The 21,536-nt window shown below is 51.7% G+C and overlaps 1 long non-coding RNA gene across 6 annotated transcripts in view; it reads left to right on the plus strand.

The window, feature by feature from the left end:
• Nucleotides 1–1,326: 1,326 nt before the first annotated feature.
• The window catches only part of LOC148221941 (uncharacterized), a 32,940-nt gene continuing 12,730 nt past the window's right edge, over nucleotides 1,327–21,536 (plus strand). For 3 of the 6 annotated variants that reach the window (XR_015807092.1, XR_015807093.1, XR_015807089.1), the window contains exon 1: nucleotides 16,388–17,638. This is a non-coding gene — a long non-coding RNA (uncharacterized LOC148221941). Of the gene's footprint in view, nucleotides 1,900–2,018; nucleotides 2,102–16,387; nucleotides 17,639–20,457; nucleotides 21,087–21,536 lie in introns of those variants that run through there. The other 3 variants (XR_015807090.1, XR_015807091.1, XR_015807094.1) reach the window with 3 other exon arrangements.

A 21,536-nucleotide genomic window follows, 5' to 3' on the forward strand; every position in this document is an offset into this window, starting at 1 on the left:
AAACTCTACAACAAATGTATTTTGCTTCTCTGCTTTGATTAGTTTTTCATGAGAAATAAAATACAATTGTTTCTCCTCTAAAGACAAGGTGATCAGAGAGACAACTGTTTTAATCAGAAGAAAAAGTTTAAAAAACAAAATGTTAAAGATAAAGGATTTTTTTGTACCTTTCTTAAGAGGGAACAGATGAGAACAGAGAAGGGAAAACCAAACACCTCCAGGGTTAATAATTCTGAAAAACCAGATTGCTCCAGGGCAGCCTCTGGGGAGAGGAGGAGGAGGAGCAGGAGGAGGAGGAGCAGGGATGCTCTGGGTGTGCCAGAGTAACTCTGGGGTGGAGTCTGGCAAGTTTGGCACTTTCTGTTTCTTCCTTTTGGTTTGCAGTCTCTGTTCTGCCTACAACGAAGAGAAATCCCTGCACAGGCTGAGCTCCTGACTCCCAGGATGGTTCGGGCTGGAAGGGACCTTAAATCTCATCCCATCCCACCCCTGCCATGGCAGGGACCCCTCCCACTGTCCCAGGGTGCCCCAAACCCCAGTGTCCAGCCTGGCCTTGGGCACTGCCAGGGATCCAGGGGCAGCCACAGCTGTGCCAGCCCTGCCCACCCTGCCAGGGAAGGATTTTGCAGTAATTTTCTGTCCATCACCCCTAAAAAGCTCAGAGCTGCTCCTCCCGCGATTTCTGAGTGAGGAGCCCCTTGGGGAAGGACAAACCCAGCAGGGCACTGGAATTCTGGTAGACAGCAAAAATCAAAATCTTCCAGGGCAGGGGGATGAAAGCAGGAAAAAGCCGTGAGCCTGATTTGGGGATGTGTGAAGGCAGGGAGGGGCAGGGTGGGGCAGCCCCAGCTGCTTTTGTGCCCCTTCAGGAGGAGGAATTGAGGAATTGCAGCCGAGTACGTGAATGGAACATCAGCGTGCAGGGGGGACCACCAAGCCCTGCTTGCCTTATGAGATCTGACAGCAGCCACACATAAAATCTGCTGGCTTCAGGCAGGTGATTAGTGCAAGCACAGTGAATAATTAGTGAAGATGTTTATCGTGCAAATTAATGGAAATGAAAGCTTTACTTGTGCACGTTAAATTGAAGTGTTTGTGTGGGTATGGATGGGCAATGAATTCTCTTTTATATATGGGTGCAGTGAATTCCAGTGTTCTTATATAGATATGTGCAATGAATTCAGTTTATATAGGTGTATATAAAACGTGCAATGAATTCAATTTTTATATATACACACACACATATATATATACATACACACACGTATATATTTATAAATATATATATATATACACACCAAGGTGCTGTGATAAGGCATCCCAGCAGCTCCTCCATTCTGGGATTAAACTTTCAAACATGCTCAAAGCTATTTTTGTATTTTATCTTATTTTGGATTAAAAACTGGGTGGAGGAAGAGAATTTGGAGAAACTTGTGTGTTTATAATCCATTCAGCATTGACCCTTCTTATCTTGCACATGCTTTGCCTTGGGAGTCAGGAATATTTTATTAGTTCTTAGGGTTTTAGACACTTCCAAATAAAGTCCCAGTGCTGGAAAGCTGCTGTCCAAGCACCCTGCTTGTATCACCTCCATGAATGTTGCTCCAGGAAAGGAATATACTGAAAAAAAATGAAATTCGGAATGAAATATGAGACGTGGCAATAGACTCTTTGACCAGAAAATAGGTTATTTTTTAATTCCTTCATTCCCCGGTGATAAAGTCATACCCAAAATAACTGCTCCAGACAGAATTTTGGCTGTGACTCAGAGAACTGCAGGGAACTCTCTGAGAAGTGAGGATGGAGTTATTTCTATTGCTTTCAGGGGGGATGGACTTGGAAGACACCGTGGTGAAGATGGATAAATAAACTTTTATCTGAGTTAGGTGCAGAATTCTGGTGAGTCCAGCTGTATTTTCTTATCATTTCCTCTTTTCAGAGGAATGGTTTTTAATTGCTTCTTAATTTCTGGATTTAGGTTGTTCGTTTCCTTTTTTAAATTTATTTTTCTTTGCTAGTCTACCTCGAAGCCCAGCAGAAGGATGCTTTGGGGTGAAAGAGCATAAAGGTGCCTTGTTGCAGACTTCAAACAAACTGTGCCGTGAGTAAATCCATATCAAATTCACGTCAAATTGGTTGGCTGGGACGCTTTTGATGTTCTGGAGTTCGGGCACAAAAGTGCTCAGCAGAGATGATCAGTGAGGAGCTGAGGTCAGTGGGGGCTGCTCTGAGCACAGGCAGCTCTTTGATCTGGGCTGCCCTGCCAAGAGCAGCTCCTGCCCTCTGACCTGCAGCTCCCAGCTGTGCCAGCCATTCCCAGTGCGGGGGGACTGGGATTTACTGGGGGGGATTGGGATTTACACAGGTATGAGCTGTGTGTGTGTGACCCTGCTGGTCCCAGCTCTGTGTGTGTGACCCTGCTGGTCCCAGCTCTGTGTGTGTGACCCTGCTGGTCCCAGCTCTGTGTGTGTGACCCTGCTGGTCCCAGCTCTGTGTGTGTGACTCTGCTGGTCCCAGCTCTGTGTGTGTGACCCTGCTGGTCCCAGCTCTGTGTGTGTGACCCTGCTGGTCCCAGCTCTGTGTGTGTGACCCTGCTGGTCCCAGCTCTGTGTGTGTGACCCTGCTGGTCCCAGTCCTGTGTGTGTGTGACCCTGCTGGTCCCAGCTCTGTGTGTGTGTGACCCTGCTGGTCCCAGCTCTGTGTGTGTGTGACCCTGCTGGTCCCAGCTCTGTGTGTGTGTGACCCTGCTGGTCCCAGCTCTGTGTGTGTGTGACCCTGCTGGTCCCCGCCCTGTGTGTGTGACCCTGCTGGTCCCAGCTCTGTGTGTGACCCTGCTGGTCCCCGCCCTGTGTGTGACCCTGCTGGTCCCAGCTCTGTGTGTGTGTGACCCTGCTGGTCCCAGCTCTGTGTGTGTGACCCTGCTGGTCTCAGCTCTCTCTGTGTGTGTGTGACCCTGCTGGTCCCCGCTGAGCTCTGCAGTGCCAGGGGCAGCTCACAGCACTGAAGCTGGGCCGTGTGTGGGAGGTGTCCCCGGGGAGCTGGTGCTGGCCCCAGCAGAGTCCCCTGGGCGCTGGCCCGGGATGTTTTCCACCAGGCTGCACTGCTCTTGCTCTATTACATGGTCCCTTGCCTCCCAGCTTGAGTTATTGCCTACATGCATGGGTAGAGCCTTTGGAAAAAAACTAAGCATGTAATTAAGAGAGTCAGTGTATTTTACGGGGATAGTGACTAAAGGAAACAGCTTTTCACTTTAGGATTTGTGAGCGCCTGTCAGAAGAGATTTGTGGTGGAGGGAGGTCAGTCGGGAGGAGAGGCAGCCCCTGCTGCCCGAGAACACCGGCATTCCTCTCAAATGGGTGTCACTGTGTCCCTGGCAGTGGTGTCACTGTGTCCCTGGCAGTGGTGTCACTGTGTCCCTGGCCATGGTGTCACTGTGTCCATGGCTGTGGTGTGACTGTGTCAATATCAATGGTGTCACTGTGTCCATGGCCATGGTGTCACTGTGTCCATATCAATGGTGTCACTGTGTCCATGGCCATGGTGTCACTGTGTCCATGGCCGTGATGTCACTGTGTCCCTGGCCATGGTGTCACTGTGTCCATGGCTGTGGTGTGACTGTGTCCATATCAATGGTGTCACTGTGTCCATGGCCATGGTGTCACTGTGTCCATGGCCGTGGTGTCACTGTGTCCATGGCCGTGGTGTCACTGTGTCCATGGCCATGGTGTCACTGTGTCCATGGCCATGGTGTCACTGTGTCCATGGCCAGGGTGACTTTCCCAGCTGCTCTTTGTATCAGTTCTGTTCAGTTTGTGGCTGGGTGGAACCAGGGATCTGTGCTCGAGCTCTGACCATTCTCTGCTCTCCTTGGACAGAGATCCTCGCTGGTCCTGCTGCAGGCTCTGCCCATCCTGCTGGGTTTTCTCTAAAATGCCCCGAGATGTCACCCCAGGGGTTGGTGTCACCCCAGGGGATGGCTGGAAGCACAGGGTTGGTGTCACCCCAGGGTTGGTGTCACCCCAGGGTTGGGTGTCACCCCAGGGTTGGTGTCACCCCAGGGGTTGGTGTCACCCCAGGGGATGGCTGGAAGAACAGGGTTGGTGTCACCCCAGGGGATGGCTGGAAGCACAGCCTGGTGCCAGCTGCTCCTGGCAGCCTGCTGAACTTTGAGATCTGCAACAGCTCCTGGCTCTGGAGTTGTTTTTTCAGAGCCTTGCACTGCTTTTCCCTCTTCAGTACATTAACAAGTGCTGTGAGGTCACCAGACCTTTTATTTTTCGTTAAACAAACAAATTGGCCCATTTAGCAAGGAAGGAGGAGAAGGGACTTCCAGGCCCTCTTGTGAAAGCCACGTGGAAACCAGCAGCAGTGACTGGATGAAATTTAAAATTGGTTTCTTTTTGAGTGGATTTGCTGCCATCTATAAGCAATGGCAGACACACAGATACACAGAGAAATAAAGACAAGGTAAAATAAGGAGCTTGCTGCACATTTAGGTGGTTGTGCTCTGCAAATACCCAAAGAAGTGGCATATTAATGTATCTTACTTGTTTTCCAGTAAGTCATTAGTCGCTTAAGTGAAGTTGCTCATGCCATTTTTCCCTTTCATTAAATATTCATGTTTACTAATGGAAATTGCCTTGACAAATTGGTCAAACTGAGCAGCTTATGAATTTATGCCATAGACTAAAAAAAGTTGTTTTGAAACTCTGAGTGAGCTGAAGTAATTCTTAAAATCATTAACACTTCATTGATTTTATAATTAAAAAAAAAAAAATCCCTAGAATAAATAGAGCATCTTTTAAATGTAGCATGGCTGTTTATCTCAATGCTTAGGATTAATATTACTTTTTTTTCCCCTGAAAATATCCATGAGCTTCTAAAGATTCTTTTTACTGCCAAGCCTTAGGATTCAGCCCTTGGCCAGCAGCTCTGCTGGAGCTGTTACCATCGCTGTCTTCAAGGGGCTCCTCATTTTTGGGGTGTGCCCACCCCAGTGGGAGGGAGCTGCAGGTAATTTGGGTGATAATTTGGGTGACCCGGGGCTGTGGGATGGGACCCGCAGGGGGAAAGGAAGGATCCTGTCCTAAAGTGGCCCCAAGTGACCCTTAATGACCTTAGATAACAGCAGAAAATCTGCTGGGGCCTGGGGAGCCCCTGGGTGTGGGCACAGGAATATTCCATGGGAATAAATTCCCTGGGAATCCAACAGCTGGGGCTTGAGTGAAACAAAGGCCACCCGAGGCAGCAACAATGAGCACTAATTAATGCACCTCTATCTCCAATCACTAATTAATGCACCTCTATCTCCAATCACTAATTAATGCACCTCTGTCTCCTCTCAGTGTGTGTGGCCAAAGGCTGGCCATAAAGTCAAACGGGGTAATTTTTCATGGAGAATAATTGATCCCATTAGCCAAGAGCCCGTAACCAGTTTCACACAGACCAATATTTCAATGCTCTGCCCAAGGTGTGGCTGCTGGGCTGGCGGGAGGAGAGGTGAGATCTTTTCAACAGAAAAAAAACCCCACAGTTAATTTTTATTTCAGCTTACACCTCTTTGGTGTCACCTGCTACTTCAACCAAGCACACAAAGAGCTCAGAGTTTGCCCTGTGGTGTCCTGGTGTGGGGCACACGCTGTCCCCAGGCTGTCCCCAGGCTGTTCCCAGGCTGTCCCCGGGCAGTGGGAACAGGGGATGCCCAGGCTGTCCCCAGGCTGTCCCCAGGCTGTCCCCAGGCTGTCCCCAGGCTGTCCCTGGGCAGTGGGAACAGGAGATGCCCAGGCTGGAGCTGCAGCCCAGCTCTGGCAGCAGCAGCTGCCGGTGCTCGTCTTGCATGGAATGGCCAAAGACCAAGAATTGCTTTTGCAGCCGTGCAGAGCGAACTGGACCCGCTGTGCCAGCCCAGCTCAGCCCTGTGCCAGCCCAGCTCAGCCCTGTGCCAGCCCAGCTCTCAGCCCTGTGCCAGCCCAGCTCAGCCCTGTGCCAGCCCAGCTCGGCCCTGTGCCAGCACAGCTCAGCCCTGTGCCAGCCCAGCTCAGCCCTGTGCCAGCCCAGCTCGGCCCTGTGCCAGCCCAGCTCAGCCCTGTGTGTGCTCAGAGCCCCTGCAGAGGCGCAGGGCAGCGAGGGCTCCGTGTGTTTCACTCAGCTCGGGTTTCCTGCCATAACGAGCGCCTTTGTCACCTTCATATCAATCTATTTTCTCTTCTAATTGGTTTTCATCTGCCTACAGATGATATTCTAGGGGCAAGCCTGGAGCAGCAGTGCCAGCCCCTTGCTGCAGGCTGGAACAATCACAGACCCTTCAAAGCCCCTTGGCTTTCAGGAGCCAGGACTTGCTGGCCAGGGTGACCACGGGGAGCTGCTGCTGTGGGAGGGTGTGTGCCTGCAGCTGCCCAAAGAGCCATGAATTAATATCTCATGGTCAGGAAACTGGTTTTGATAAACAATTGACTTAGATTCTCTATAACACGTGATTAGGGGACAAAGCATTCTTCAGTAGACAGGGACAAATGCTGCTGAAAATCTGTTCTGGGTATTTGATGGAATGGAAAACATGAACTTATTTTACTGGTGTTTGATATTTTCTGGGGTGGCTGGTTTGTTTGTTTTTCCTGAATTACTTTTTCCTTCAGACACTTCCATCTAGATTGGCTGATAAAGACCTCATGGGGTTCACAGCTTTCCCAAGGTCGTCTCTGGCTACTCAGCCTACCCGGGGAGGTTTCCAAGGCAAAAATGTCAGAATTAGGCTCAGCATTAAGTTTTCATTTCTGTACTTTATATTTGGGTTCATCAGGATTTAGCCAGGAGTCTCAGGATCCCATAAGGCTCAATATGATCTTACTAACCAAATACTCCTCAGTGTTCTATTCCTACACAGCTGCCATAATCCCATGATTTGTCTTTGCTTCTGTCTTCCTACAGTTTTGGGATCTTTAGAGGAAGCACTTTGCTGAGCTTAGTCTGACAGAAACAAGTATTACACAGAATTGGTTCTGGATATAAATGTGCCCCAATTCCAAATCCAGGAAGATTTAATCTAGATTTTCTCTTTTTCACTTACCTTTCCCTATCAAAAGAAGGAAATTGTTGCTGGGAAGAGGCTGGCTAACCCAAGCAGAGATTGCACACCCTGGAGGAGTCTGAGGCAGGAAGCTGGTGAGGCTGAAGTCGCTGGAAGGTGTGGCCAGGTCAGGGTCTCCTTGTCTGGGCTGTCCTGTGGGGTTCTGTCATTTAGGGTGGCTTAGGGACCTGCCCCTCTCTGCTGACCCCAGCCAGTCTGGACTGGCCCTGCTGCTCACAGCTCCTGTCCTGCCCCTCGAGTGCCTTCCCCTCATGGCCACGAGAGTTCATCTATTTCAACTGTGGCAACGTCAGCATTTAACTTGAAATCTTAAAAATGAAAAAAGAAAAGGCACAAGGGTACAGACAAAGAAAGAGGAATTTCTCCCCGGCCTGAGACACTAAATGTCAGAGTTATGTAAGAACTTTGTCTGCAGTGAATCAGGACAGAAGTGATGTGGAAAGTCTCAAATGCCATCTGCTTCCAGTTCAGTCCGTGCCTGCTGAGGCTGGAGTGAGGAGCTGGGGAGCAGCCAGGGCTGTGGCTGAGGAGGGGCTGGGTACAGGGGCTCAGCCCCGAGCCCAGGGGGGCACTGGGGCTGCCTCTGAGTCAGGGGCCTGTGGTTGCCCGTGCCTGTTATCCTGTATTGTTCTGCCTGACTGCACTCCGTGGTTTATCTCCTAACATGAGGAAATGATCTTTCGTTTCCTATGAGCAGGTGGCAACCTGAGCAGCCTGGTCCAGTGAGGGTGGGCACCAGCTCCAGCAGCAGCAGCTGCCACCCCCTGTGCCAGGGACCATTCTGTGTTTAGGGATCCCTCTGTGTTTATGGATGATCCTGTGCCAGGGACCATTCTGTGTTTAGGGATCGTTCTGTGTTTGTGGATCATTCTGTATTTAGGGATAATTTTGTATTTAGGGATCATTCTGTGCCAGGGATCACTCTGTATTTATGGATCATTTTGTGTTTAGGGATCACTCTGTGTTTATGGATCATTCTGGAATTAGGGATCATTCTGTGCCTGGGATCATTCTGTTCTGCTCTTTCAGCCAGCACAACTTTCATGTCTCACAAATTAAATTCCTGGGCAAAATAATTACATGGAAATGCTGCTGGGCTGTTATTCACAAGGGGCCAATTTTGTAGCCATTTGTTGGCATTTGAAAAGTCAAATTTCTCGTGCTGTAACATATGCAACATATAATTCAGAAACAGAACATGAAAGGCTCCAATCCAGGCAGCAGATGTAAATTTTGAAGAGAGCTGGACATCAGAGAAGAAATAAATTACCAAGTTTAGCAGAATGAACACTTGATTTCAGCTGTACTTTGTGCCCCCGAGTGCTGCTGGGCTCCTGGAGTGTCCCACTCCACCCTGGTGAGTGTTTTTCTGGATGTCTTTTCCAGCTGGAATGCTGCCTGTGCAGCTGGTTCAGGAGCTGGGGCTCCCTCCCCTGCCCTCCCAGGGGTGAGCAGGATGCTCCTGGCAGCTCTCTGGGGCTGGTGATGGTGAGGAATGGTTTCCCACTCGGGTTTGCAGCCAGAAGGATCTCAATTAGAAATAAAGCTGCACTGAGAGCAGCAGTGCTGCTGTCTGCAGAACCTCCCTTGCTGCTGGAAGTTCCATGGGTACAGACTCAATTCTCCACGTGTGTGGATCAGTACTGTGAACAAACTCCTCAGGAAAAGCAACACCTTTCAGTGAAAACAGCTTGGCCTCTGCTGTTCCTGCTATTGTGGGAATTCCCAGAAAAGGCCAATTGCTGCCCAGGCTGGATTTAAAATATTCCATGTTATTTAAAATCCACTCTTCTCCATGCAAAGGAAAGCTTTAGAGGCACCCAGGGAGCTGGCACAATGCACCTGCTGCTATTAACAGGAGAGAATTTCATCAGCACACATTTGTGTGATGTTCCTGTGTGGTACCAGTGCCCTCTGTGTAAATCCAGGACGTGTCTGTGTGTGACCTGCAGAGCCAGCAGTGGGGCCCTGCAGCAGGGTTCTGCTCTGGGGGTGGCCAGCCTGGCCTTCACTGTCCCCCCCGAGGCTTTTGTTGAGTTTTCTGAGGAAACTCGGGTTGATTTTTGCTCCCACAGAGCGCAGTCCAGGCTGGGATAGTCCCTGGTAGTGTAGTGACAGCCACCCCTCTGGTTTTGGCAGCTGTTCTGCCACTGGCACGTTCAGGAGGAGCTTTGGTGTGTGGGGTGCACAGGGATTGTGGGGACTGTGGCTGTGGGACCCCTGTGAGGGGCACCTGCCTGGGCTCCTGCTCCCATCCTGGTGCCCCAGGGCAACACAGAAACCCCCCAGGGCAACACAGAACCCCCCAGGGCAACACAGAAACCCCCCAGGGCAACACAGAACCCCCCAGGGCATCACAGAACCCCCCCAGGGCAACACAGAACCCCCCCAGGCTGCTCCTGCTCCCACTTCTGTGTGTAAATAGAGATTACAGAGCTGTGCCTGTCTCTGCACCCCAGCCTCTCACCCGCTGCCCTCTCCCCTAACAGGGACCCCACACCCTCCTGTTTTCTCTGAACAGGGACCCCACACCCTCCTGTTTCCTCTCACGGTGCTCCTGCAAAAGCGATGGATGCCGACCCCGTTGTGTCTGTGCATGGCAGAGCACTAATGAGCAGTAATTGCTCCCCAGCCCCACAGGAAGCTGACTTCAGGAGGGGCTGAGGATTATCCAGCTCTGTGTCCCTGGGAGGTTGTTATTGTGGGAAATTAATTAGCTTAGAACTATTAGAATATAGAGGGAGACCTGAGGATTGGGAGGGCAGAGACAGAGCAATGTGTTTGTTAAAAGATGGTAAAGTCTGAGTGAACGGCATAATTTTAACTTAAAATTGCTTCTTCCTCCTTTGGGACGTTATTGTTCTGAATATAAAGCTCTGTGCTGAAGGTTTTGAAGGCAAACAGCTTCATCCTCTTCTGCTCCTGGACAAGGAGTGTGCAGGGATGGGAGGTGACCCGAGTGCCATCCTGCTGCTCCCTCTGGGGTGGCAGAGCCCTGGGACAGTGGCTGTGACACAGAGAGGGGCCAGGCAGGTCCCAGTGTCCCCCAGGCGTGTCCAGCTCCAGCTGGGCTCAGCTCTTTAAACTTGCAGAGCATTTTGGATCCCCGTGGAATTCCCCTCCGTTGTATTTGCCCAATTTCCTTTCCTCTTGTTTCACACGAGGCCCGGCTGTGCTTTGCTGTTGGATGGGTTTGAATGCAGCATTTGGTGGTGTCTGATGCTCAGGCTGTAACTGAGTGGGGCTCACCTGCCCCAGGCCCCTCATTTCACCCTGCACACGGGAAATGATCTACATTCAGAGGGGACAAGGGAAGGAGATGGAAGTGGGATCCCTCCATGGTGTCCTGCTGGGAGCAGCTGGCCAGTGAATCCAGCTTGGTTTTGTGCTTTGTGGAGCCAATTTCCATTTTCTTGCTTTAAACTTTGAGGAGAAGAACTTGTGTGAATGTAAAACGTGGCTGGACAGGGTGCTCAGGCCCCTGCTCTGAGAGCAGCTGTGCCAGGAAAATAACAGGCTTTGGGGTTGTTTGTTTCTGTAGGAGATTTAAGCACGCTCAGGAGGGGTTTATCTCAGCAAGGGAGGAGATAGGGCCTGAAATGGATTTTCATGCTCAGAGCTTCCAAACACAAGCACTGTGCAGCTTTCTGTTTGTTTTGCAAATCCTTATCATCCCACAGTTATTGCTTGTGAAGTGGAGCAAAAAATGAAAGCCAGTGAGGGCTGCATGGCAGGACTCTGGTTTTTCTCCTGGCTTAGCTGCTGTGCTCTGGCAGAGCACACGTGTGCCTCCAAAAGCCTCCCAAGCAGGAATCTCCCCAGAATAATTAGTTTGCAGGCTGAGCTTTCTGGGAGCTGGGTGTGCTGCATTACAGACAGATTCTTTCTTGGGGTCCTCAAAATGATTTCATGTCTCAGTATTTCACTGAATTCTCATTGAATCCCAGAAAGGTTTGGGTTGGAAGGGACCCTAAATCCCATCCAGTCCCACCTCCCACTGTCCCAGGGTGCCCCAAATCCCAATGTCCAGCCTGGCCTTGGGCACTGCCAGGGATCCAGGGGCAGCCACAGCTGCTCTGGGCACCCTGGGCCAGCCCTGCCCACCCTCACAGGGATCAATTCCTGCCCAGAATCCCATCCAGCCCTGCCTTCTTCTGCCTCAGGTTTTGATTTGCCTTGACTTGAAGGCAGAAGAGGAAGAAGCAGAATTCTTGTGGGATGTCACAGCAGAGCTCCCCTGGAGGGGCTGAGCTGGCAGGTGGAAGGGTTGGTGTGTCAGAGATGGGAATGTCCCACAGCCCTGCTCCAATGCTGCCAGGCATTCAGGTTTCCAGCTGTGGCTACCAAAGGAGGCTCCACATGTGCCTTGGCCCAGGGGGTGCTGCCTCGGGGGCACAGGGGGCACAGGGGGCACAGGGGCTCCTGCCTGGGTGCCCAGTGCTGCCCTGGTGCAGCCCCTGCATCCCCCCTGCTGCTGCCTGGGCTCTGCCTGCTCCTGCTGCTGCTCAAACCTGAGCAGGAGGGGTTTGGGCCGTGCCCTTTGCTCTCCCTTTGCACCTGTACAGGGCAGGTGTTCAGGTGTACCTGTGCAGGTGTACAGGTGTACAGGTGTACCTGTGCAGGTGTACCTGTACAGGGCTGGCCAGGGTGTGCCAGCTCCGACCCCAGCTGGGCACCCTGTGATTATAAGGATAAAATGAAAGTGGAACTAGGAATGCTCACATTCAAGGTGAACATTTGATAGGCAAGGCTTTTGTTTTCGTGTATTTTGTTCTTTCTGAGATGTCTTGAGTAGAACTTTTTTGTGGGTAATTGAATCATAACACATAATAACAGCACAATTTTACCTGCAGTTTAAGTTCCATCATAGCATCGTTATTGTGGAGAAATGTGCCTGAACATTTCCATGCCAGTGTTCTTTATCTCATCCTACCCTGTTGGTGGTTCCTGCCTGTTCCCAGTGGCCGTGGCCTTCCTCCAGCTCAGCTGCTGCTCCTCTTCAGGGCCACGAGGACCCAGCACTGCCAGGGCATTGCTGCTGACAGGGCTCGTCACACAGACTGGGACATTCAGGTATGACACTGCATGGAGAATGGAAAAGGATGGCAGGGGACAGAAGAGATTTCTGCTCCCTCAGCTGACAAGGCTGCAGCCCCCATTAGAGACAGGAGGAAGCCAAAGTTCAGGAGCAATTCCAAAGTTTTGGTGTCTGGGAATGAAAGCAGCAGCAGGGAGGCTGTGCCAGCTCTGCTGGTTTGCTGCTGGTGTGTGTTTGTGGTGGCACAGAGGAGCCTTTGGGGATCTGAGGATCTGGAGCACTATTTCTCAATGGAACAATTCCTTTGGGACAAGAGGGATTTCTGGGCTTTTCCAATCAAAATTACGTTTGTCTGACAAAGGCAAAACGATATTCAGTTTACAGAGTGACTCAAGGCATCATGGAGTACACGTCAATGGAAAGTAGGTCACTGTGGCTTTGCAGAGCAGTTGTGCTGTGTTTGTGTGTGAATTCAGCCCCAGAACTGTGAGTGCTGCAGGGAGAGCAGCACGGGCTCCTCACTGATCACTGCTCTGCTTTCATCTCGCCAAGCTCTGACTCTGGGGACAGCTTAATTAGAGTCAGTGGCAATAATTCTGGAAAACACCAGCCTGGACTGCTGGCCTGCCAGCCTGCCTGCTCCCTGCCATCCATCTGCTGCTGTTTGCTTCTCTGACTGACAGCAGAACGTTCTGGAGCTGGGCAGGCTCAGCTGGGCCAGGGCTCTGGTCACTCACTGGGCTCTGGTCACTGCTGGGCTCTGGTCACTGCTGGGCTCTGGTCACTCACTGGGCTCTGGTCACTCACTGGGCTCTGGTCACTGCTGGGCTCTGGTCACTCACTGGGCTCTGGTCACTCACTGGGGCTCTGGTCACTGCTGGGCTCTGGTCACTCACTGGGCTCTGGTCACTGCTGGGGAGGGTCAGGACTCAGCCTCAGGTGATCCTGCCAGGCTCAGGTGACCCTGCCGGGCTCAGGTGACCCTGCTGGGCTCAGGTGACCCTGCCGGGCTCTGAGCAGGCTCGGGGGCAGACCAGGGGCTCCTGCTCCAAGGCTGCCCTCTGGTCCAGGGTGTTCTGGTGGGGGTCCCTGAGCAGGGCAGGGTCTGAGTGAGGAGTGGGACGAGTGAGGGACGGCAGTGGGGCAGGGGGCAGCAGAATTGGGGCAGGGAGCAGCAGAATTGGGGCAGGGGCAGCAGAATTGGGGCAGGGGGCAGCAGAACGGTGACAGGCAGTGGCTCAGGCACAGGAGGAGCACGAGGAGCTCCTCTCTCTCAGACATGGGAAAGATGAAAAGTGCCGAGGGATGAAAGACTGAGGAGAAGTGAGACTTCCCCAGCAGCAGCGCTGCTCGCACCAAGTGTGACAGGAAAGCAGCTCCAGCCTGTCCCCCTCCCCTGGCAGCACAGGCAGTAAATCACCCTGCTCATCCTATCCCTGCTTATCGAGTGCTTGTAAGATGGAGTCAAATTATTTGCATGTTCAAAGAGAGAAGATAAAACTCGACTGCAGCATATTTTATGGCTTTTATAAAACGTTGGTGTATGTTGTTGGAGTAGATGGAAAGGCACCACCAGAGCTCGAGGGCAGAGCTCCTCTCTGGGAACTGCTGCTGAATTAATGTGAGCACAGGCAGGAAAAAGCAGGAATAGGCAGTAAAGTTGGAAGAAAATAAATGCTTTATATTTATATTTGGACTGCAGAGAAAGAAAGGCACCTGAAAAAAATCTGATTTCAGTGCAGCCTTAAGGTTGTGTATTTAGCATTTATAACTCAAATTTGGGCAGTGGCTCATTAGAAACCAGGAAGAGAGAGTCTCAGGAAAATGGGAAGAGCAGGAAAAGGAAATAAAACAAACAGTTCAAACAGTGTGGGGGTTTGAGTGTGCCTGTGGATTTTTAAGCTAAAGTTTTAAATGTGCTTTTCAAAGGCCAGGGTTCTGCTGTGGGACTGACACCTTGTGAGTGTTGTTGTCAGCTGTCAGCTGTAATTATTTCATGTGTCCATCTGCTCCAGGGCTGCTTTGTGCCTGGACTGGGACGGCTGCTCCTGCAGGAGCACATCAGCCCTTCCAGCACAGCCACTTGGGGCCTTGGCTTGGTTCAAGTGAGGAGAGCCAGGCATAAACAAATACCCCAATCCCTGGGTGTGAAGTGCCCCAGGTGAGCTCCAGGTGAGGATGGAGTGCTTTGCTGAGGTGAGCCAGGAGCAGCAGGGATGGATGGATTTTGGAATTGTTCCCTGGCAGGGTGGGCAGGGCTGGCCCAGGGTGCCCAGAGCAGCTGTGGCTGCCCCTGGATCCCTGGAATGTCCAAGGCCAGGCTGGACATTGGGGCTGGGACACCCTGGGACAGTGGGAGGGGTCCCTGCCATGGCAGGGGGGGATGAGTTGATCTTCCAGCCCAAACCATTCCATGGTTCTGAGACTCTTGGGGAGCTCATGGAGCCCTGAGTTCTCTGCTCCTGTGACCTGAGCACTGAATGAGCCCCCAGTGACTCCCTCGTGTGCCTCCTTCTCCAGCTCATCCCACAGCAAACGTTTTGTGCTTAAGAAGATACCAACACTCAATATTTGGGATGTCTGAGTTCCATCATACTTCATCCATGGTAGACACCATGAAAAATAAAATAACGTTATTTTCAGTTTTACTGTAAGTTGTTTGAAATATCATACCCATAAATAAACAGGATTTATATATTTATATATTTATTTATATATTTATATATTTATATATACATATATTTATATATACATATATTTATATATACATATATACATACATATGTACATATGTACATATATACATATATAAATGTAATGTTAATTACAAAATAATTGTCATTATACAGGCACACACATGCAGCTGCTTGGCTGTACATACAAACAGGTTCCAGGATTCTGAGTGCCTATAAATCTGTGACAGCTGCACATGCTGGTTTCAGGGTAGAGGAATTGAAATGCTGGAGAAAAGATGCAAATGCCTGAGACACAGGAAGAGCTCCGAGTGCTGTTGAGGCAGAGAACAGAGCCCGTGGTGCTCCCCTAAGGCAGCACACGCACAGTGCCCAGGCAGCTCTGCGGGAATTGTTCACAGGAGCAGCTCTTGTTTTGTTTCCAGCTCCGAACTCCCAATCTGCCCATTTGCATCTCTGAATTCCGCGGAGCTGGAGCTGGAGCTGGAGCGTGGCTGCTGCCGTGGGAGCGGGGTGTGAATGGCTGAGGCTCTGCCTCATGGCACGGTGCATTTCTGCCGCTGCTCCGGTGCATAAATTGCAGGCGGTGCAATCAGTAATGAGGGCAGGGGGAGGCACTCACTCGGTGTGAGGGACTCAGAACCTGCAGAGCCCCAGCCCAGCGTCACCACACACCCGAGGGAATGCTGGCAGTGCTCCAGTGTGTGCCAGAAAGGTTCCTCTGGAAGAGGGGAATGCATTGGGAACGTGGGGATTGACTGTGACACCCCCACCACAGGTAGGCAGCGAGGGGCTGGCCTCGGGTTTAAATAGATGGAAAAAATTCCGAGCAAGTGTTAAACTGTTCTCCACGTGAGTATGTCCCTAAGTGGCTCACCACAGCTCCAATAAACCTGGCAGCTTCTCCCTTCAGAAGTGACATCTTCATTTTGTTGCTTTCTGGAGGAGGGATGTCTGTGCTGGCTGGGAGGACTCGGCCTCCTGCTTTCAGGTGTGGGAAGTGGAGCCCAGCTCAGGGTGGGAGGATGCTCAGGGACCAGGAGAGCAGCTGTTCATTCATGCACAGGCTGTCTGTCTGTGTGTCTGCACTGTCTGTCTGTCTGCACGTGGCCAGCTCTGAGGTGTGTGCACACCTACAGCTGTAGGAATGGATTTCCTAAAGCATTTCTGTGTATCATGATTGTCCCATCCCTGTGAACTGAAACACACCTATGGCTCCTGGGTAGTGTACTTCAGCTTTTAGAAAGCAAAATATTCTGAGGGGTCTGTTCTTGTCTCTGGCAGCTTCTGGAGCTGAGAGGTGAGCCCTGGATGCTGGGGCTGCAGGGCTGGATCTGCAGGGCTGGGGCTGCAGGGCTGGGGCTGCAGGGCTGGATTTGCAGGGCTGGATTTGCAGGGCTGGATCTGCAGGGCTGGATCTGCCGGGCTGGGGCTGCAGGGCTGGGGCTGCAGGGCTGGGGCTGCAGGGCTGGGGCTGCAGGGCTGGATTTGCAGGGCTGGATCTGCAGGGCTGGATCTGCCGGGCTGGGGCTGCAGGGCTGGGGCTGCAGGGCTGCCCTGGCACACGAGGTGCCCCTGCTGCTGGCACCTCTGCAGTGTGCCCATGCAGTTCCTGGTGATGCAGGGCCATGGAGCAGGCAGAGGCCAGCACTGGGGAGAGCAGAGTGCCTCAGCCCTGGGGTTTGGGGTTGGAGCATTCCTGCATCCACCCACGGGGGTGCGGGCAGGCACTGATGCTGTGCTGGAGCCCCAGAGGATTCCTGGTGGCACCCACAGTGCCAGGGCAGAGCTGATGTGTGTGGGGTGCAGCACAGGGGCAGTTTTGGGCTGGGAGCCCCGTCCCTGGTGTGTCCCTGCAGCCCCAGCACAGGAGCTGCCTGTGTGCTCTCAGCCCCAGGGTACAGGAGTGATTTTCCTCCCCCAGCTCCTCTGCCTCCATGACCCAGTTACCAGCTCAGCACATGCAGGAAGCCACGGGAGAGAAAAACGCGTTTCTATTTGAATGAGAAAAGTTGATCACTATTTTAAGCCCCTTATCACGTAAAAGCATTTCAAACACCCCACTCATCCCTAACTGTGGGGTAACCAGAAAGGCTTCGCCCTCCTCATCCTCACTGGGACAGCCCCAGAGTGTCAGGCAGCTCCAATCCCTCTGGTGGCTCTGCTGTAGTCGCTGTGTTCTCAGCCTCTCTCAGACCTGGAGCAGAATCTTAGCTCGTTTGGAGGTTGTTTTACCCAATTGGTGCAAGGTGAGTATTACAGATGGATTAATGGGTTCCGTTTGCTGATTTCCTGCCTTGCTTGGGGACAGAGGCAAGGAGAGCCCCGGTGCCTGTACCTGGTGCAGGTGAAATGTGTAAAATGCTGGCTCTGAGTGCTGGGGGGCCCTGGCTCCTCTCTGGGGGTGTCACTGCCTGCAGGGTCCGGGGGCAGCCAGGTGACCTGGGATGGGGTCCCAGGGACAGGAGCAGCTGGGGGACACCTGGAACAGAGAATGTGAGCAAGGAACACAGGGAAACACAGGAGGGGAAATCTCCTCAGTCCCACAGCACTGCTCCCTCTGCCCTCCTTGCTCCCAGAGAAGCAAAGCAGTTTCCAGTCACTCCTGCTGTCCCCAGGGGATATTTCTGACTGAATGAATCTGTTCTCCCCTGCAACCTCTGCTTGTGTTTGTTCTCCCCAGCAGCTGCACATCTGTTCCAGGGCAGTGCTGCGTGTGGAGTGACAGCAGTGATGTCCCTGTGATGTCCCTGTGGTGTCCCTGTGATGTCCCTGTGCCTGTCAGCAGAGAGGGACAGCAGGACCCTGCACCTGGACCAGGTACATGGTGTTTTTGGGACAGTGCCACTGACAGGGATGGCCTGGGAGCTACAACACAGTCCCCAAAATATGGACTGTGGGGGGACGTTTTTGGGGACGTTTTTGTCCCTTTTTCAGTGCTCCCACCCAATAGTCAGGGTAAAATGTCTCCAACCCCACTGCAGGACAGCATGGGGGTCCCCTCACCCTGCAGAGGGTCCCTTGGGAGCAGGTGAGGCAGGAGCTCTGCCTGGGGGAGGGGGAAGCTCTGTGCATGTGCCACGCTCAGCATGTGACAGCAGGAGCAGCCAGGGTGCCTTTGGTGCTGCTGATGTGCTTTGAAAGCTGTGCACAGATTGACATCAGCCACGGCAACGGGCACAGGTGCACCGTGCTAATTCCATATTGCAATTCCATTCAGATAAATTACTCCTGTGAGTTCCTAATAAAAGCACATGTTGGCTTGTGTCAGAATTAGTGAACAATTCTGATAACAGGAGCAGCTATTTTTAGTGTGGTGTTATCCTAGCTCAGCCTCCCATCAAGTTGTATTAAATGTGGAAGATACAAATTGGATCCATGCTGGGTGTTCATTTCCTTCAGAGCTTTCCCGAGGCATCTCCTGGGATGGGGGGGCTGGGATGGGATACAGGGATGGGATACAGGGATGGGATACAGGGATGGGATACAGGGATGGGATACAGGGATGGGATGGGATGGGATGGGATCCATGGGATGGGATCCAGGGATACAGGGATACAGGGATGGGATGGGATGGGATGGGATCCATGGGATGGGATGGAATGGGATACAGGGATACAGGGATGGGATGGGATGGGATCCATGGGATGGGATACAGGGATACAGGGATGGGATACAGGGATGGGATGGGATGGGATGGGATGGGATGGGATGGGATGGGATGGGATGGGATGATGGGATGGGATGGGATGATGGGATGGGATACAGGGATGGGATGGGGTGGGAGCAGTTGTGTGTCAAGGCTCCAGCAGCACTGGGCACTCTGCTCAGAGCTGCTGTGGGAGCATTAATGAGAGAACGAGCTCCAGGAGGGACGAGCAGGGCAGGGCAGAGCAGAGCCAGCAGGGCTGTCACCCTCCTGTGCCACCCTGCCCTGCCACCCTCCTGTGCCACCCTGCCCTGTCACCCTCCTGTCCCTGTGCCACCCTCCCAGGGTGCCCCAAGCCCCAGTGTCCAGCCTGGCCTTGGGCACTGCCAGGGAAGGGGGATCCCCCCCTTGGCCTTGCAGTGTGTTCAGGATCTCAAATTTTATTCAATCAAGTAATTATCTGATTTATTCCCAGCCCTGTCCAAGGGGAGCTCGCTGTGGGTTTCAGGCACAGCTCATCCAATGCAGTCCTGAACTGTTCCAGACCACAGCAGCTTTTTGGAAACTTCATTTAATAATCTCAATGGCTACCATTTGGAATTATATAATATAAAGTTTCATTTTCTCCCAAAGCAACTTAAGTGAGGAGAAATGCAATGTAAACACAGAAAAAGCCATTTCCCCCCTTAGTTTAGAGCCCAGAGAATGAGCTTTATAATGATTCTTGAATTCAATTTCACTCACTCCCTTTCCCAAAATTTTAGATTTTATTGACTAATAGTTGCTTTGACATTAAGGGCGCTGCTGCAAACAATCTATTTCTACCAGTTCTTCTTTGTGGAAAAATTTTATTTCAGCTCTTCATTATTTGAAAGTGATTTGAACAAAAATTGCTATTAGGAAAATGAAGCTGATGGCACTCGAGGTGAGCTGAACACGCTGTTAAGCAAATCAGAAATTAGTGAAAGTTTCTTTCACTTGGCCTTGCTGTGGATCAAGGATAAAAACCAGATCAAGCTTTTAAAAGTATCGAGTAGTTTCTGTGCCATGAAACTGAAGTGAAGAAAGAAAACTTTTGATATTTTATTTTTCTGATCTAAGTTGGAATAAGTTTAATAATTCTGTTGTCTAATCAAGGCAAAGTGTGCTCTTATCTGAGAAGAAATATCAGAAGCTGCTGCTGACTGACAATAAATATATAAATATATACGATACATATATAAATATATAATACATAAATAGAACATATTTATTATATTTATTTATATTTTTACAAAAATATTTATTAAATATATAACACAGGAGGAGAGGGAAACATTCAGAAGATTTTGGGAGAGCCCAAGAATGGTCCTGAGTGTGGTCCTGGGTGCTCCTCAGAGGGGTTTGGCTGCAGCAGGAGCCAGTGGGACCCTTCAGGCCCAGAGATCAGGGCTGTGTTTCCAGGGTAAAGAATCGTTTTGTGTTTCCTCCCAAGCCCTTCAGGTCAGGCAGAAGAGACCCTGGGTGCATTTTAGGAGCCTGGGCTGCCCCAGCTCCTCTCTGCCCACACAGGACAGCCCAGGACCATTGCTGGGGTGATCACACCTGCCTGGGATGCTCTGGAAGGTTCTGGGATGCTCTGGAAGGTTTTGGGATGCTCTGGGATGCTCTGGGATGTTCTGGAAGGCTCTGGGATGCTCTGGAAGGTTCTGGGATACTCTGGGATGCTCTGGGATGCTCTGGAATGCTCTGGGATGCTCTGGAAGGTTTTGGGATATTCTGGGATGCTCTGGGATGCTCTGGAAGGTTCTGGGATGCTCTGGGATGCTCTGGGATGCTCTGGAAGGTTTTGGGATATTCTGGGATGCTCTGGGATGCTCTGGAAGGTTCTGGGATGCTCTGGGATGCTCTGGAAGGTTCTGGAAGGTTCTGGGCAGTGTGTGAGGGCTGGGGGCACACCCAGGGTGGTGCTGCAGCCCCAGCTCCATCCCGGGCTCAGGGATCCCAGGGGGCTCAGGGGGCTCAGCAGCAGGCTGGGCTGGGTCAGAAGGGGCTGCAGGTGAGGCACAGGACCAGCCTCATCCTCACCATTCCCCACCTGTGAGGGGCTGCTTTGCCTTGCTTTCCTTCCCACCCCTCTGTCACGTGTGATGGGACAGGAATTCTTCCATCTCCTCTCCCAGTGTAAAACAAAATGCTCTTTGGTTGGAGAATGGGATGCAATTTTAACTGGGATAGTGGAAAGCATGTCACTAGTGTAACAGCTGTAAAATTAGAAGGAAAGAAAACCCCTAAGAGACAGGAAAATAGCTGCTATTAAAGTGATAGAATAATCCCAGCCTGTGCTGGTGTTCTGCACTTGAAGCAGCTCTCTTCAGCCCGTGTCTGTCAAAGCCTACCAGGCTGGAAGGTGACAGTTTGAAGTCCCCAGATGTATTTTCATGTCATTTAGCTGATTTGTGTCATTTGATAAATGCCGTGTTTGGAAAGTCCCTGTTCCTCACTGTGTGTCCTCCTGTGCTGGAGGCAGCAGCAGAGCTTTGGGACAGGTCTGGGACCTTCCCCCCTCACGGTGGCAGCCCCTGTTCACTCCCTGCAGGCTTGGTGTGGAAATTAATGAGACCCAGCAAGGTACCCGAGGTGAGCCTTCAGTTTTGGTTACTGACATCTCTGTGATTTCTAAAACGTGAGGTGAGGAGGAGAAGGAAACCTGGGGAGAGGGGAGGGCAGGTCCTGGTCTGCAGGTGGCACAAGGAGCAGGGCTGGGCTGGGCTGGGCTGGGCACAGGTTTGGGCTGGGCTGGGCACAGGTTTGGGCTGGGCACAGGGGAGGGGGCCCAGCCTGGCCCCCAGGGCTCCCAGCTCCTCCTGGGGCCAGCACAGGTGAGTTTGGACCCTGGGTGTGGGGGATGTTCAGCAGAGCTGAGCTGGAGCCACAGCTCTGGGGTGCTGGGCTGAGCTCTGGGCTCTGTCTGCAGGGCTAGGGGAGCATTTGGTGTTGGCAGATGAATGCCATAATTAGTCCTGTGAAGGTTTAAATGAGTTTGTACAATAATGACTTGGAGAGGAATTTTTAAGTGTTCTATTTTAG

The sequence above is a fragment of the Sturnus vulgaris genome, chromosome 15, assembly GCF_052056855.1.
Source record: "Sturnus vulgaris isolate bStuVul1 chromosome 15, bStuVul1.hap1, whole genome shotgun sequence".
NCBI classification, from domain to species: Eukaryota; Metazoa; Chordata; class Aves; order Passeriformes; family Sturnidae; genus Sturnus; species Sturnus vulgaris.